This window comes from Diabrotica virgifera, chromosome 6 (assembly GCF_917563875.1).
Source record: "Diabrotica virgifera virgifera chromosome 6, PGI_DIABVI_V3a".
Classification (NCBI taxonomy): Eukaryota; Metazoa; Arthropoda; class Insecta; order Coleoptera; family Chrysomelidae; genus Diabrotica; species Diabrotica virgifera.
In genome coordinates this window covers 6,373,193-6,391,440 of record NC_065448.1, presented here as the reverse complement: position 1 = coordinate 6,391,440, position 18,248 = coordinate 6,373,193, and positions in this window count along the sequence as shown.

Below are 18,248 nucleotides of genomic sequence, written 5' to 3'. Positions count from 1 at the left end.
TATGGGAAATAAGCCACAATTTTACTAAAAAATGAATGTATTAACGTTTCGAAGCCCAAATCGGGTTTCGTTGTTAAAATACAAAATACTATTAAAATAAACAAAAATGTTGTTGCTAAGTAAAAAAATTCTTCTAATAATTTATTTAATCTGACTCATTTATAGTATATTATATTCCCTCGTGATTTACTATGGAATCTCTAACGCGAGAATTTTACTGTCATCGTTGCATTTGGTTGTCTTTTTAAAGACAGATCACATGCTATGATTTTTTTGCGACGGATATTCTTGAGTTGGGATTGATTTCATGTAATCGAATGAACTACCTTTTAGTAAAGTCGTCCCAGGAACGCAACTCATAAATATTGGCGATATCATTTTAAAGTCTTCTACTTTAAAATGTATAATATACGTCTGAATTGCCAATATAAATGAGTCAGATTAAATAAATTATTAGAAGAATTTTTTTACTTAGCAACAACATTTTTGTTTATTTTAATAGTATTTTGTATTTTGACAACGAAACCCGATTTGGGCTTCGAAACGTTAATACATTCATTTTTTAGTAAAATTGTGGCTTATTTTCCATAAAAATACTTAAAATAAGGCTTTGCCATCATAAATTTTAAATTTTCTTACAATCGGTCTATAGCTAAACATAACAGGAAGAGGTTTATTAGGCGGTGGATGTTATTACAGCACTACCCTCGATAACGACACAGATGTGTCGATATAGTCAGTTGGGGTTGGGGTATTTATTTATAGCCATTACAGCGCTAAAAACAGGTAAAGATAAATATTCTACATTCTATTCAATAGAAATTTCATGGGATATCTAGTGTACCTCGTTATAAGCGAAACCTCGTAATAACCGTGTTCGTTATAGAGAGTTTACTGTATATCTATCTTGTATATTTCGTAGTTATATTTAAATTTTTTGAAAACAAAGAAACCGAACAAGCCATCCTCTGAGTTGGCGCAATACCGAAAGTATCCAACGCTTATATAAAGTGAGTGCCGTACGCGGCGCCTTCAGTGTTTCTCCGTCGCGACGTCTATCCAACTCGACGCCCTTTTTGGAGGTGACTAACTCGGATTGCGTATTCTAGTTTCACAGCGTGTCTCCACTACGGACAGCGAAGAGGGTTCCATAGTTTCCAACAACTTTTCCATCGAACTTTCCACGATATAGGTATGTACACTGAGTTATTTATTTACTTATGTTTTGTTACCAGTTTTATTGGTTTGGTGAATTATGTAGTTTTAGACATAAACATATTGTGCTATTGTTAGCGGTTTGAAAAAGTTCTATGATCGTATTTTAGTTACTAAACACCTAAGCTCTGTTTATACCAATGGAATCTAGTCACAGTTGACCAATTAACAATTGAAGAATGGAAGTTTCAAAGGTGCTAAGTGCCAAATTTTGATTTTGAGTTATTGCCATAGAAAGGTTGTATGCTCGCAGAGGCGCTAGGTGCCATTCCTAATACTAAACTTTGTATAGGGACTGTAATATACGCCTTTGTTAGGACGTAGAGCATGGCACATGTAACTTTTTTATGACAATAACTCAAAATCAAAAGTTTTGGCACTTAGCACATTTGAAACTTGCACTCTTCAATTTTTCTTTGGCTTAAATTGCTAAATGATACTTAGTTCTAAGAATTTAACCCTATGGTAGCATCTTATTCTATCTAACTCTTCTTCTTTGTCAACCATTCTACATCCATTACTGTAGGTATCTCCTAATTGTCTCCATCTTTCTTTATCTTACGCCAATCTAATACTTTGTTTGCCTGCTACTGCCCTTATCTAACCTACCCATCTCTTTTTATCCAGTCATCTCAAATGGTTAAGTAAGATATATCCGTGTTTATACCCCTGGTGTCTCTCACAGTAGACAGCGAAGAGGGTTCCGTATTTTCCATCAACTTTTCCATGGAACTTACCACGATATATGTATGTATACTGAGTTATTTACTTATTTATGTTTTGTCACCAGTTTTGTTGAATTAGTGGATTAGTTTTAGATATAAACATATAGGGCTTTTATTTGCGGTTTGAAAATTTTCTATAGATCGTAATTTTGTTATCAAACACCTACGCTATATTTTATACCAATGAAATCTGATCACAGTTGACCAAATACCTATTCTTCTTTGACTTAAATTGCTAAATGATTCTGTAATTTTAAGAGCTTAATCCTATGGTGTCACCTTATTCTATCTAGGTCTTCTTCTTTGTTAACCATTCTACATCCATTCATGTAGGTCTCTCCTAGTTGCCTTCATCTTTCTCTATCTTACGCAAATCTAATATTTTGTTTGCCTACCACTGCTCTTATGTCATCTATCTATCTCTTTTGAGTTCTTCACATATCTTCTTCTCGTCCTTCTTGGTCTCCTTTCTAGGATTCTTAGTGTCCACCTGGTATCGTCATATCTGGCTATGTGATCGGCTCAACACCATTTGATTTTTGTGATTTCTTTCACGATATCCCTGATCCTTGTCGTTGTACGTCTGTGTTTCTGATCTCGTCTCTCAGTGATATTTCAAGCATTTTTCGTTCCATTGCCCTTTTCGTGGTTCCTAGTTTTTTAGCAGATTTTCTAGGAAGGGCTACAGTCTTCAAGCCGTAGGTACAAATTGGTGGTATATATGTTGACACATGTTTCTTTAATTATATAGGAATTGAGGTGTTTTTAAGACATATAGCTATCCTCTATAAATTTGAGACACCAAATCTAGTCTAAAGGTAGCATTGAATATATTGGTCAAATTTCCTATGGCTTTACGAGGTAGGTTTTTTAGTAATTATCCAGTAATTAGATCGTGTCCTGGTGCTTTCTTTAGATTTATGTTTTTCTTTATTCTCTTTTTTGTCTGATTAGGCTCTAACAATATTTGATCATTAATTTGGTCTTCATGCGATTTCAATGTATTTTCTAAGTATATAGCAAGTCTTCTGCCTTATCATTGCTTCTAGCGCAGCAATCATCTTCCAGTTTAATAGGTGAAGAATGAGTTTCTGGTTTTTTAGCCTTTTTGTTACTTTCCCCAGAGAGTACTAGCGCTGATATTTATCCCATCAACTCTCTCAGATGAGAACTGATTTCATTTGACATTTTTTATTTATTAATACTTTCTCTTAAGTTTTTGACTAGCATTGTTTAAAGTTGTTTTATCTTGAGGAGCTCTGGCTTGTTGCCTCTTCCTTCTTTAAGAAGAAATTAAATTTTTAATTTCTTTCAGATAGTGTTTCGAATATTTTCTTCTTCTTTTTGTGCCCTATTCAATTAATGAATGTTGGAGCCTATTTCGGAAAAATTTCTCTATACTTTGCTCTTCTTACTAGTTCCTCATAATTTTACTTCTTTTTCTTCTTTATTTTCCGTCTCTCAATAGAAGTTTAAAAATCATCATCACCTTTTATACTCTATCTACAGCTTCTCTAAAGAGCTCTATTGTACTTTATTTTTAAACCAGTACCTTTATTTATTAAACCATGACACTTTGCTTCTTCATATGCTCCTTCTCTCCTCTTATCTCTTTCTGTATTATCAGTCTTGGTAGTTCATATCGATGTTACTTTGTGTGTCCCAGATATTGTAAGTTTCTTATTTCTATCCATTTACGGGTTCAATTATGTTACAATAATTATTCAATTGTTAACAGCATCTTGCCGCAGTCTCGTCATCCTTTGCCAAACCTCTCTGTCCAAAGCATCGTCTTCTTGTAAATTACGGTCATACATCGATCTCCTGACACTCTTATTCCACGACCTTCGTGGTCTACCCCGCTTCCTTCTTCCTGGGGGTCTCCACTAAAATATTTTTGTTTAGGCCAACGTTCTTCAAGCAATCTTATAAAGAAATACGGGGTTATTTCCCTGGGTGATGGGGTTAATTAACTAGAGGCACTATTTGTTCATAACATCTATTTATTTATTCAACACTACTAAATGACCAGTAACCAGCTAGTGAGCTTGAGGTCTAAATATCGAATGATGAATAATGAATCACGAATAACGAATGGTAAAAGAATGATCAGCGATGCTTCTCCTGAATCTATAAATAAACTTGTAAATGTTGTTATTTAGATTGTTGACACGACTCGACCGTGAAATATTAATAATATCGAATAGCTGACAAAGCGTTCTTGAAACCTAGTGCACTATGTTGGGCAATGGGTGTCACCTAATTATTTTATAACAACCGGCGATGTTTGTTTTTAAGATATTTAAAAATTAAATGAATATGAGTTGCTTTCATTTGGATGCTGATATAATCCTGTACAATCTTAATAGGTGTCCAAACCATTTCAATGATCTTCTTTCTATTCTATCTACTACCGTTTCCTCAGCGTTCATTCTTGTTCTTACTTCTTCGTTAGATTTCCTTCCCCATCTTGAAATTCTTGAACCTACTTCTTCTTATATAGTCCATTTTTACGGCTAGTAGCCTTCTTTTCAGATCTGCGTTGAGAGTCCATACTTCCGAGTCATAACATAATACCGACTCCACTATTGCTCTGCCCACACTTTTCTTGTTTTTATTAGAGATATTCTTATCACTCCAAAATGAATTACAGCTCCCACAATTTGCGAGCTTTTCCGGATTCTCAATGAATAAACAATGCTCCCAGGTATTTAAATGTTTACACCTGATTAATGTTTACGTCATAATTGACAAAGACTTAAAACCGAGCCTTGATATTTACTACCAAATACTCTGTTTTTGTTAGACTTACTTTTGATACTCAGGATACAAACATTTCACCATAAATTCTAGATCGAAAGCATCCTGAGCTATCACGACCTGATCATCTACAAAACTAAGGGAGAAAAGGGTGTTGTCATTAACTGGAACACCCATACACATTCCGCCACATATCTTCTTCTAGCTTCTAAGGGCTGGGCTGCCTCAACATACAAATTAAACAAAAGATGAGACATACTGCAACCCTGTCTAAGGCCTTTTGTGACATTAATAGAGTGCGACAATACCTCTCCCTTTCTAACTTGTACTGTATTATTCCTGTACATTTCTATGATAATCTGCAAAAGGTGGTTGTCAATATTCAGGTCTTCCAAGGCTTCCCACAGCTTTGTTCTAGGAACCCTGTCATATGTATTTTCTAAGTCAACAAAATCTAAGTGGAATTCTTTTCCTACGGATACAAACTTTTCTGCCAGTTGTTGCAAAACAAAAAGGTTATCTGTACAAGATCTGTGTGGTGTGAATCCACCCTGATCTTCTCCTATTTCTCCTCTTCTGAGAAGGAGAAGAAGTTTCTTATTTTTCTTGTGTTTATTCGATTACATTTGAATCGGAGGTATACATATATTCTCCTTTCCTATTTCTTGCATATAGCGGTTGAATATTTCAAGGAAAAGCGTTGAAAGGAATCAGCTGCATGAGCAGCGAATAATTTGTATTCTGGTGGCATTTCATTAAATTATTCAAATGAATCCCAACTGAAAATTGCTTTATTCTACTGGTCACAAAATTAGATTTTAACTAGAATATGATCCCGCTATTTCGACTCTCTCGTTTCTATTATGTGTACAGTTTACATGGAACGAACTAATAGACTACATAAATAAAGACTTCATTTTTTAATTTGCAATGGGTTCATTTTATGTTTATACACAACCAAATAGACGTAAATTAGAAAATTGAAAAAATATGTAATTTTAGAAGTTATACATACGTAATATGTTATACGGATAAGTTATACATAACATATAATAAGATGATGTACACTCTGCGCCAAAATTAACCGCCCACCTTAAAAATGGGGCATTTTTGATACCTCGAATTTCCCAAACCTATTGTCCGATTTAAGTGATTTTTTAATATGTTGTAGCCTTATTCTTTAGCAATATCGCTGTAATAATATTGTTGCTAAACAGGTAAATTTTTATTGTATACCGGGTGTACGAATGAAACTGTGATTTTTTTCTCAAAGTTCGCATTACCCTGTGGAATATTCTAGCATTTGTAAAATACTGGAATTAAAACCCAACTATAGCCTTATGTTTTCTCAACATTCTGCTTTTTGATCCATTCGCTTATGTTGAACCATAAAAAAGTTAGGTACTTTAACAACCAGATATGTTTTTGATCAATACATGGTGTTTTTAAAATATGACAAACTTTAAGGGGTAATCTGCTTGAAAAAATGATGACGGTTTGCTTTATAAACGTATGCCCGCAAATGCTTCGTTTTCATGATAGAAGGTGTCGACATTTTCCTTACAAACCGACGATTTATTTATTGACGAAGGTCCTTTAATATAAAGTATTTGGAAAGCGAGGAGTTAGGAGAAGAAGAACATCATGGTTAAAAAACCTGAGGAAATGGTTCTCCACAACAACAACTAATCTATTTAAAGCATCAGTTAATAAAATAATTTTTTTTGACATCCATTTTATTGCAATCTATTTTATAAAAAATAATAAACAATACATATGAGTAAAATAATAAAATAAGAAAATCTACGGTTTCGTTTTGATTAAAATCTGTGTTCCTCCATCCCCCGATAGTACTATTTCTAGGTCTACCTGTTTTCAAGGAGGCTCTGAGGAAGACAGATTTTTACCATCACGGTCGTAAATTCTCGATATAAATTAAAACAATTTGTATCGCAGTATGGATAGAACGCCCTCTCACGGGGAATAAGCGAAATGAATTTCGACTCGACTCGAGTTCTCTGCTTAACCCAGGTATAACCATACCAACAGGCACCGCTAGGAAAACATTCCACTTTGCGGTTCAGAGACCCATATGAAACGAGTCTGTGTACTCTATACAGTACACAGACTCGTTGTCTAATTCCGTTGATTATCGCATTATTTGAAATATTTCTAATGCAAATAATGCGATAATTAATGGTATTAGATGCTAGTGTGGCTCCAGTATTAAAGTATAAGTTGAGCTTAGCTAAGCTAGAGTTTACGATCTGTTGGTGCAACCAGGCATTAAAGTCCTGAGAAAAATCTTAGTTCTTTGGACTATAGTCTGCGTCTGCATCCTGTATTTTCAATAAATTTATTCGAAGTGGTCAAAAATACTATTTTAATCGTAAATATTAAAAGAGAACAGTTGATAATAGATATTATGGTTGTGAATTAATTTCCTTGTGGTGTTTTTTACCTGGGAATAAACCACAAGCAATATTTTATCTTGCTTATTTAGTCTCTACCCGTTTAATCTACAAAAATAGATAAAACTTCTATCTCTCTAGAGACTGTGAACTAATTTCAATCTGTGGAAAGTCTGCTCCTTTCCCGTGAAATGAAAATCTCTGGTTTAATCATACCAACAACAATGGCTATCGATGTATTTATTGGTAAAAGTTTTAATTAAATTTTTTTTGTTAATTTTCTTTCCTAAACAAGAAATAAATTCGAAAAAGTAAATGTATTTAAAAAGCATTTGACCGAAATTTGGCACAAGTATTATACCTTTTTGTAATCAGTATTTCAAAAGCTTTTAAATGAGGTATCACATGATATTCTTTCCCATTTAAAAAAGTCAAAGTTATGACTATCGCCTGAAGAGGGATTTCATAAATTTCCAAACATTGATGCTATAATATACTATAATTATTTTAAAAATCGACCTGTCCGAGCGTTTTGCTTACGTGCTAAAAATAAATGAGTTAATTTGGGGGGTGGGGACAATACTTATTCCAGCGCACTGTATAACTGAATAATATACAGGGTGTAACAAAAATACAGGTCATAAATTAAATCACATATTCTGGGACCAAAAATAGTTGGATTCAACCTAACTTACCTTAGTACAAATCTGCACATAAAAAAGTTACAGCCCTTTGAAGTTTCAAAATGAAAATCGATTTGTTCCAATATATCGAAAACTATTGGAGATTTTTTATTGAAAATGGACATGTGGCATTCTTACAGCAGGAACATCATTAAAAAAATTAAGTGAAATTTGTGCACCTCATAAAAAATTTTCCCATAAAATCTTTATGGGGTGCACAAATTTCACTATAATTTTTTTTCTACAATCGTGTTAAAAATGCAATTTTTAGCACTTCATAGGAGCGTTAAAAATGCTACTTTAAAGCACTAGTGCTTTAAAATTTTTAAGGCACTGCAGTTAAAAGTGAATTATCAAATTGTCAAAATATTTATATTTCATTTATTAACATTAATATTAATAGTACAACTTGCGCAAGTTGAAAAAGGTGGTTTAAAAGGTTTTTTAAAATTTAATTTAAACTGTATTATTGCATATTTAAAACGTTTGTAGAAAAACTCTATTAAAGTTTGTTAGAATATACAACAATAAAAGTGGATGTTATTCTATAGTTGTTATGATTTACGTATTGAATGGAATGTCAGTCAAGTTCAAGTAAAAGTTTTTGTAGGTATTGTTCTGTAATTGAGAATGAATAAATTATAATTGTTGATATATAAGACGTTTGTAGAAAAAATATTGTATGATATACGTGTTAAAAAGTACATTTTTAAGGCACTCATGTGAATCGCAGAATTCGCTTCGCTCATTCTGCAAACTTTCACATGCGTGCCTTAAAATTGTACTTTTAAGACTTATAACATAAATAATTATTAAAGATGTTTCTGCCGTAAAAATGCCACGTATCTTTCAATAAAAAATCTCCAACAGTTTTCGATATATTGGAAAAAATCGATTTTCATTTTGTAACTTCAAAGGGCTGTACCTTTTTTTATATGTACATTTGTACTAAGGTAAGTTAGGTTCAATCGAACTATTTTTTGTCCCAGAATATGTGATTTTATTTATGACTTGTATTTTTCTTATATCTTGTATATTTTATCTTCTTGTTATCATTTATAACAAAATCAATAAAACTCTAAATGATGCACATGATAAAGTATTTCTATTTTTACTTTCCACCTCTACTTTAATAGAATTACATTATCCACCTTCAGAGCATATATCTTGATCTGGTCTGTGAACAATATATACACATTTACCCTTGTTATATCTATCCTATACAAAGTTTACTCTCCTAGAGCAAAGACATGAGACTTAATAAAGATAAGTACTCGCATGCTCTTCTATAAAATATTGATGGGCTGTCTCTTGACTCTATGCAAAAGGGATAACAGAGGCAAATTTAGCAAAATGGGGTCATTGCTTGCGATATACTACATATATGAAAAGTTATATTACGGAAAAGTGTGTCACAGGCAAGGTGTTGCTTTTGCTTGTCGTTTTTGAATTCATTATTACACTCACCGGCACGATTATCCGCGCACCTATTATTTCTTCCAATTTGCAGAAATTGTCAATCATAGTGTCAATAGCAATTGTCAATCAAAATTACCTTGGAGGAAAAGAAAATCATACAATTATTGAAGAAGAAGTCAATCAAGGGACGTTTAGCAAAAATCCAATGTTAGTGGCTGAAGGGGCTGGTAATCTAGCTCTTACCATTTTTCGAGGTTGTTCCAAATGTGTTCAATTTGGTTAAGATCGGGACTGCGTGCCGGCCTACACTGCAATTCGAGATGACCGCTTCATTGTCAGCAACGTATTGAGAAGTCGTTTTTGCACCATAGTCGAGGCATTGAAGGATTGAAGTGTCGATTTTTTGGCAGTAAGACGGATTTTAATGCAGTTTGGTGCGTTGGATTCGTGAGAATGTCAGGAAATTTTGTGAACTAATGTAATGAATAAGAAATCTCAAATTGCATTTGTGCATAGGAAAAATGCATTTCATAAGTGCATTTTGAAATAGGCAATTATTATAAATTTGCAACTCGGTAAATTTTCTTACTCGGGGGTTTTTGGGGTCGCTGAAAACGAATATAAGGTCGGCGAGAGTATGCAAACTACCTGGTGCCTGCAGTGTAATAAACGTCTTTCTCTGGAGTATTATGGTAATTTGTTAAATAATTGGCCCAAACTTGTAATTCGGGGGGTTTTTGGGGTCGCTGAAAATGAATATGAGGTCGGCGAGAGTGTGTAAAGTACCTGGTGCCTGAAGCGGGTGTAATAAACGTCTTCCTCTAGAGTATTATGGTAATTTATCATATAATTAGTTTAAACTCGTTACTCGGGAGTTTTTGGGGTAATCTATTTTCTTCGATGTAACTAAAGTGATCGAAAAGAATGGTATTTTTATTATAAATAAACATAAATGTTTATTATTATAATATATTTATGGTTAAAAAAGTTCATTATACAAAATTTATCGTCATTTATCTATAAAATTAAATGCCTTCCTCTCTCGAGTCTAATACAATATTTGTGCAATCAGAGCCTGCACAATCTTTGCCGGCTAAATTACAAACTAACCCATGCTTCCTGCACCCGCATGAGTTGCCGCAGTCTGACTTACAACTACAGAATATTAAATTTAAAATGTTTGGAGGAAAAGGTGGCTGAGTCATTCTAACTGGAAGTAATACATTATTTTGTAATTCCCATCCCCAATAGGTTGGGTTTATGTTACTGTCCTCTCCATGCAGCCAAATTTGTGTTTGTAAATATACCCTTTTTAAATGCTGGGTAAATGCATCAACAGATGAAAGAATTTTTCCAATGACAATCTTTTTATTTCTGGCAATAGCCATTAAGTACATTCTTTATCGGTAAGTTTCAGCTAATTGGATATTACTCAGTTTACACTGCTCAGGAATATTTGGTTTTCTGAAACTTATCGGGGCATTGTACATAGCCATAAGAAGTTGGCAGCCGTGGTCAATAATTTCATTAAGGGGTACAACATACAGTAAATCAAATGTGCTTGAGAGTCTGGCAAAACCTCTGGAATTGAACAAACCCAAAACTCCATAATATTCAACCCAGAATACCTGCCTTAAAAATACCAGCACTTTGTAGAAGGGACAAAGTTGTCATGATAAGACTTAGAATTGGACATTGCCGTCTTACACATGGTTACCACATGAGCCAGGGAAATCCTCCTTGGTGTCATATCTGCAACACTCGTGTCACCGTCAAACACATACTAGTTGAGTGCCAGCTATACACGAACACCCGAAGACAACATAAACTGGATGAAGACCAAATCGCCATTCTTAGTGATAATAGCAACTTTAATAATGTGATAATGTTTCTCAAAAACTCTCGGTTATACTACGCCATATAAATGTTGTTTTTTATCATTTTGCTGATATTGTAATTTCTTAATTTAAATTCTTAACTTTCTTAATTCTTGTAATTTAAACATATTGTAAACCTTACTTTTGTAACTGTGTCAATGGCCTGCGTTGCTGAGACACGTTAATTTAAATAAAAAAAATATTTTTTACACTTCTTTATATTAAATTATTTAAATAACAGGAAAACAAAATAGGAAAAAAAGTGTTCTGTTTTGCTTACAGTGTAACCGTTCATGGGCGCCCATACCCATGGGCAGGGGGGGCCGTGTCCCCCCTAGGTTTTCGGATGCTTTAAACTATACATAGTATACAAATATATAGTATATATGGTTATCCATAGTATACAAAATATAATGTGCAACATTTTCACGTCTGCCCCCCCTGAAAATTTTTCTGCTCCCGCCTGAAAATTTTTATATGGGCGCCGATGTAACCGTTATATTAGTGTATACAAACGTGTGAGAGAGGAAGGCAATAAATCCTACATGAAATTAGTCAAGAATGTATCAATACTGCCAACATAACTTAAAGCGCCAAATTTAAATAAATGGAGATCCTGAACAAAATAATCATGTTTTTTTATAATATCCTATGAAATTAGAATTTAGTCGTTGCGATATTTATTTTCAGTGACCCAAAGACCCCTGAGTAATGAGTTTAAGCCAATTATATGATAAATTACCACAATACTCCACAAGAAGACGTTTATTACACCCGCTGCAGGCACCAGGTAGTTTGCACACTCTCGCCGACCTCATATTCGTTTCAGCGACCCCAAAAACCCCCGAGTAAGAAAATTTACCGAGTTGCAAATTTATAATATTTGTCTATTTCAAAATGCACTTTTGAAATGCATTTTTCTTATGCACAAATGCAATTTGAGATTTCTTATTCATTACATTAGTTCACAAAATTTCCTGACATTCTCACGAATCCAACGCACCAAACTGCATTAAAATCCGTCTTACTGCGCCAAAAATCGACAGTAAGGCCTTTTTTTTGTGCTTCAATGCCTCGACTACCACTTCTGAAGCTCGCACGCCTATTTTTGAGGTGAAAAATGTTAGTTTAAGTGAACGTACCATTAGAAGAAGACTGACAGAAAGAAATTTGAAGGCTTTCCGTTCAGCTCGCGCCCTACAACTGCTTCACAACACCGCAGAGCTAGACTTGGTTTTGCGCGAGAATATGCTGACGGGCTGTGGCAGAATGGAAGAACGTAATGTTCTCCAGTGGCGACGCGTGACTTTTTCTGAAGTGTTACCAAAACCAAATGCAAAAAATCTTATTTAAAAAAATGAAGATATGGCTAAATGTATATATACACTCACCGGCACAAAATTCCGCCACCCAAAATTTTTGATTAAGTTTGACAATCTATAACTTTATTGTTTGTACTTCGATTTTCAAGATTCTTGCACGAGTTTGTAGGTACATGTATTGATGTCAATTGCTATTATTCTGGTAACAAAAATTTTTTGCTTAGATGGCATTATACGGGAGTGAATGTAAGCGTTGTTTTTTCTCCTAACTTTAAAAAATTCTGTGGAAAAATTGGAGGGCTGATTGTGTTTCATACCCTTTTTGTATTATCCTGGAGGTATCACTAAGGTCTTGTTTTTTGAATTATCTGAATATCTCTTTTCTTGTAACAGCTGTAATTAAAAACACGGCTTTGAAGTTTTATTTAATTAAAAATATCAAACGCACTAAAATTAACAAAACAAAACAAATTTAATAAGAAAACAAAACAATTCAATAGCGGTTATGTCCACCTCTTGCAGCAACGACTGCTAGCAATCTGTTTAGCATCTAATAAAGATGTGTTTTCCTTGCCTAGGGAATAGCCCGATATTCCTCTACGAGGGTCATAAATGTACCAACTTTTCTGGAGGCCTAGAATGACGGTAAATAGCTTTTTTTATTCATCCCATAAATGCTCAATATGATTGAGATCTGGGCTGCATGCGGGCCATTCTAATCTTATCAATCCAACCTCAATTGTATGAGTCAATCAGTGTTTTTATTTACAAAAAATGGTACAGCTCTTACAAGAAAAAAGATATTCGGATAACTCAAAAAACAAAATGTTGGTGATGCCTCCGGGAAAATATGACAGGACTATGAAACAAAATCAGCTATTCCATTTTTCCACAGATTTTTTTAAATTTAGGAGAAAATACAACGCTTCCTTTCACCCCTGTACCGGGTGTCCCAATAAGAATGGCTCTCGGCCATATCTCAGGAACGGTTTATGGTAAAGCTTTGAAATAAAAAATTTTATAACAAAATTTACCTCAGGAAAAGCCTGGAAATTATTTTCATAATTGTGGGTCCACCGCTAGAGGGCGTAATTGAATATCAAAAATAAAAAAAATTAAATTTTACAAAATTTTCCTAATGAAGGGGCACTGGAAATCCGATTATTGTATTCTTCATCAAATTCTGCGCATATTTGATTTAACAAGTTTAACTCTACCTTTGCAAATAAGAGGTGGGGGTGAGTGGGAACCTTGTTATGAAAAAATGGCTGTAAGTCCGGTTCTGCTAAATCAAATTTTGAAAACTGGGTCTTGTTGAAGACAGATCTTTTTCTTCAATGTAAGCGTGATAATTTTGAACCATCCTAATAAGTAATAAGCCAGTTGGGAGGCGTTATTTAATTTTTTTCAGAAATCTAGTTTTCTTTGGAAAATATTAAATACAAGTATGCATTTTTAATCATACTTTATAAAATTAGATTAAATTAGCAATAGAATAGCGAAAACCGCATGTCGATATCTTTTGTCTATCTCAAGATATCTCGAGAAACGTGTAAATTTTATACATAACTGTTACTATCAACGGTAAACTAAGTTAATGAAAAGTAGTGTGCTGTGGAAAAAAACAAAATAACATTTTCCAGATGTCAACGTATAAAAATATAATTAATTAAAACAACAATATAAAGAGAAACAATACTATTAAAATTAAATATAACACAGAACAAAAAGAACTACTTAGTGACGACCTAAATATTCAAATTGTTGCCCATCATATACTACTCTAGAATACATTATCCAGAGAATACTAAACGCCATTCAAAGCATATCGAGAGCAGAAATTGAGACTGCTGTTTAATCTACTCTTGAAAGAGTAAATGTTTGCAACGAAAATGATGGGCAAAAATTTAAACGTTTATGTCATCACTAAATAGTTGTTTTTATTTCTTTGTAATAGGGCTTTTCAACGCTTCTCATTTGTTTCGAGCCTCTGTCATATGCCGTATAATCCGTGTATAATATTAATATACGAGATATGAACAGGGCTTGAAACAAATGAGAAGCGTTGAAAAGACCTAATATACGTTGACAGCTGGAAAATATTTCTTTGTTGTTTCCATAGCACACTACTTTTAATGAATTACTTCGTTTACCGGTGACAGTAACGTTTATGTTTTTAAATTTACACGTTTTGTAAGATATCTCGAGATATAAAAAAGGTATTAACATGCTGTTTTCGCTATTCTGTTGCTAATTTTGTCTAATTTTGTAATATGGTATTAAAAATGCATGTTTGTATTTAATATTTTCCAAGGAACACCAGATTTCTGGAAAAAATTAAATAACGCCTTCTAGCTGGCATATTACTCAGTAAGTTGGTTCGAAATCATAACTTTTACATTGACGAAAAAGATCTGTCTTCAACAAGACCAAGTTTGTAAAATTTGATTAAGCAGAACCGGACTCACAGCCAGTTTTTCATAACAAGGTTCCCACTCACCCCCACCTCTTATTTCCAAAGGTAGACCTAAACTTGTCAAATCAAAGATGCGTAGAATTTTATGAAGAATACGACGATCGGATTTCCAGTGCCCCTTCATTAGGAAAATTTTGTAAAATTTAGATTTTTTAATTTTTGATATTCAATTACGCCCTCTAGCGGTGGTCCCACAATTATGAAAATAATTTCCAGGCTTTTCCTGAGGCAACTTTTGTTATAAAATTTTTTATTTCAAAGCTTTACTATAAACGGTTCCTGAGATATGGCCGAGAGCCATTCTTATTGGGACACCCGGTACAATGACATGCAAGCAAAAATTTTTGTTACCGGAATAATACCAAACAATATGAATACATGTACCTACAAACTGGTGCAAGAATCTTGAAAATCGGAGCACAAAAGTAATAAAGTTATAAATTGTCAAACTTAATCAAAAATTTTGGGTGGCGGAATTTTGTGCCGGTGAGTGTAGCTTCAATATTATCATTGTGTATATGACTTGAAACTCTCGAAAAAACAGATGTTTCTAGATGTTGACAAAATTTTTGATCTTTTTGGCAATTAATGTTAACAATTCCCCGTAATTGCCTCGATTGTCAGAGTCGTCACACTCAAAATGATCACGAAACGCTAGTTCTTGTTTGGCCCAAAAACATACAGTATCTCTTATAAGTGTGCTAAGGATATACCATATATACCTATCTATTTTTGAACAAACTCACTATGTTTAGCAATATTTGCTTTAAAAGCTTGGTTAAGAGAATTTTTTATTTTTGTTTTGCCAAACTGAATCAAATTGGGTACACATCTTACATGTAGGTAACGGAGAAATTTCAAGTCTCCTTTTTAAAAATCTAACACCATTTAAATCGTGAACTTGGTCCACCCATTTTTCTGTAGAAACCAGAAGACATTGCCAACAATACAGTATATTTTTCTTGCAACGATAATATAACCAAGGATTTCCACTGTACCAACTAAATTTAAAATATCGAACTACTTTTGTTGATTCCTTTTTTAAATTGTTTAAAATAGGTCTTTCATTTTTAATAATCTCATTTTTTTCTTCAAAATTATACAAGGAGAATTACTTTTCAAGTAGTTGATCGATTAAGAAGCGACACTCATCTATGGTTAACTGCACGCACACTTTTTATAGGTACTGTCACCAATTTTAAATTTGGTAACAACCCTACTGATACACAGCGCGCTTATGCCGTCGCTTCTTCAAAATTTTCAGTCACTAGCCGGTCCCGAGCGCCAGCGTGCGTATATAACCATTGTCACCAGAAATGAGTCTGGTAACAGAGTATAATAAAGTGCAACGGAGTCACATAAACTCGCCAATATTTTCGTGTCTACGAGTAGTTGGCTATTTAGTGAGTTATTTACTGAGTTAGGTACTATTACCACATAATATAATAATATATTTCTATTGGTAAAAATACTGGTAAATAAAATTATTCATCGTCATAAAATATTTATTTGCAAGATTTTTAACTGTTACCAATGGTAACAGTGGTTTCATGGACGCTTTGCCAGTGATGTTCTCAGATAAGAGCATAATAGCCCTAAGATGTCCAAATGGACGTCAGCCTATCTACAGACGTCAAAATGAAAAGTTTGCTCCATGCACTATAACCGAAACAGTGGCTCACCGAAGAGAGTCAAAAATGATTTGGGGAGGTATTTTTTACGAAGCTCGTACTGATCTTGTTGTGTTCGATAGCTTTCATAAAGTTTAAATTTGATTTCAAAGTTGAATTTTAAATTTTAAGTGTTGAGGTGGTTCCTGCATTGCCTGGTTGGGGTAACCCTCTTCACCAAGGAGGTTTAACGGGTGCTAGATATATCGAGGAGATTTTAGCAATACATGTGGTACCTTACGTTGACTACATTGGAGACGAGTCTATTTTTATGCAGGGAAATGCAAAGCCGTAGACCACAAGAATTGTCCTACAAAACTACATTATCGAAATCGGCTTTTGGGATCATGGAATGCCCAGCGTGCAGTCCAGACCTCAATCCCATGGAAAATTTATGGGATGAGCTCAAACAGAGAATTCGAGCCAGAAATCATACCCCAAACTCGATTTCAGAGCTTATTGTCACAGTAGAAGAAGAGTGGCTTAATATCCCACAAGAAACAATAACGAACTTGATTAGATCTATGCCTAATCGTATGAGGGAAGATATTAATCGTAAGAGGAGGTCATATCTATTATTAAAACATTACGTGTTGAATGTTTAATTGTTAAAAGTAGTTTTTGTATTAGCCATAAAAAAGTTAATTTGCTTGATGCATTAATTTTACAATGTTAAACAAAAGAAGTCGAAATTTAATTTTCATAAATGTATCCTCATATTAAAGCATATTAAATTATGTTTCAAACAGTATATCCATTCTTTGATCCAAGTAATATTTTCTGGAAAAATATAGTTCAAGTCAAAAGTTTAAAGTGGGTTTCTATGCACTTTAGTTTAGTTTTGCTGAAACTACCCAATCGGTTATACTGTATTCAAAAATGTTCTTAACAATTTATACAAGTTTATGTTAGCCGCCCCTGTTCGGGTTATTCCTTAGAGAGGATTCATGCAAATGCAGGAACCTTCACTCACGCCGGAGATTACTTTAAACACAGTAAAGACATTTCCGGCTGTCGTAAAATTAATCAGGCCACTCTCAAGATGCGACGGCGGCCTTCGCCTATGCCCCCACGCCGATGCCTCCCTCGGCGCTAATAAACCAAACGCGTTATGTACACAAAAACGGTCAATTTTGGTGAAAAGCTGCTACGAAACGACCCAGTAACTTCATATTATGTTAAACTGTAAGCAGACAGTCATCTGTTTTATATACAATAAATACGTTGTTAAAAAATATTAGATTTCATGAGGAAACTTGAGAATATTAGAAAACTTTTTTCAAACATTCTGTTAACCACTTCGTTAGATATACAGACGTTTTTGAACTGAAAACGAAAGATTCTGTTTCTTCAGATGATCTGTTCTATCCTTTGTTAGTGATAACCACTAGTTACTGCGTACTGAAAAGTGCCGCGAAACTCTCTCACTTTCTCTCTCTCTCTCTTGAGTTGACCTCCACAGGCAACAGACGTACTATAAATCTCTGTGCTACCTAGTGTCGAAGTGAATGGACGCAACTCTCTCTACTACTTTACTTTGTCTTCTTGAAGCTAACAAATGCACGAATACATATCTCTGGTATACTGCTCCTCAGGCTACTCTCAAGATGTGACGGTGGCCTTCGCCTATGCCTCCACGCCGATGCCTCCCCCGGCGGCGCTAATAAACCAAACGCGACAAAAACGGTCA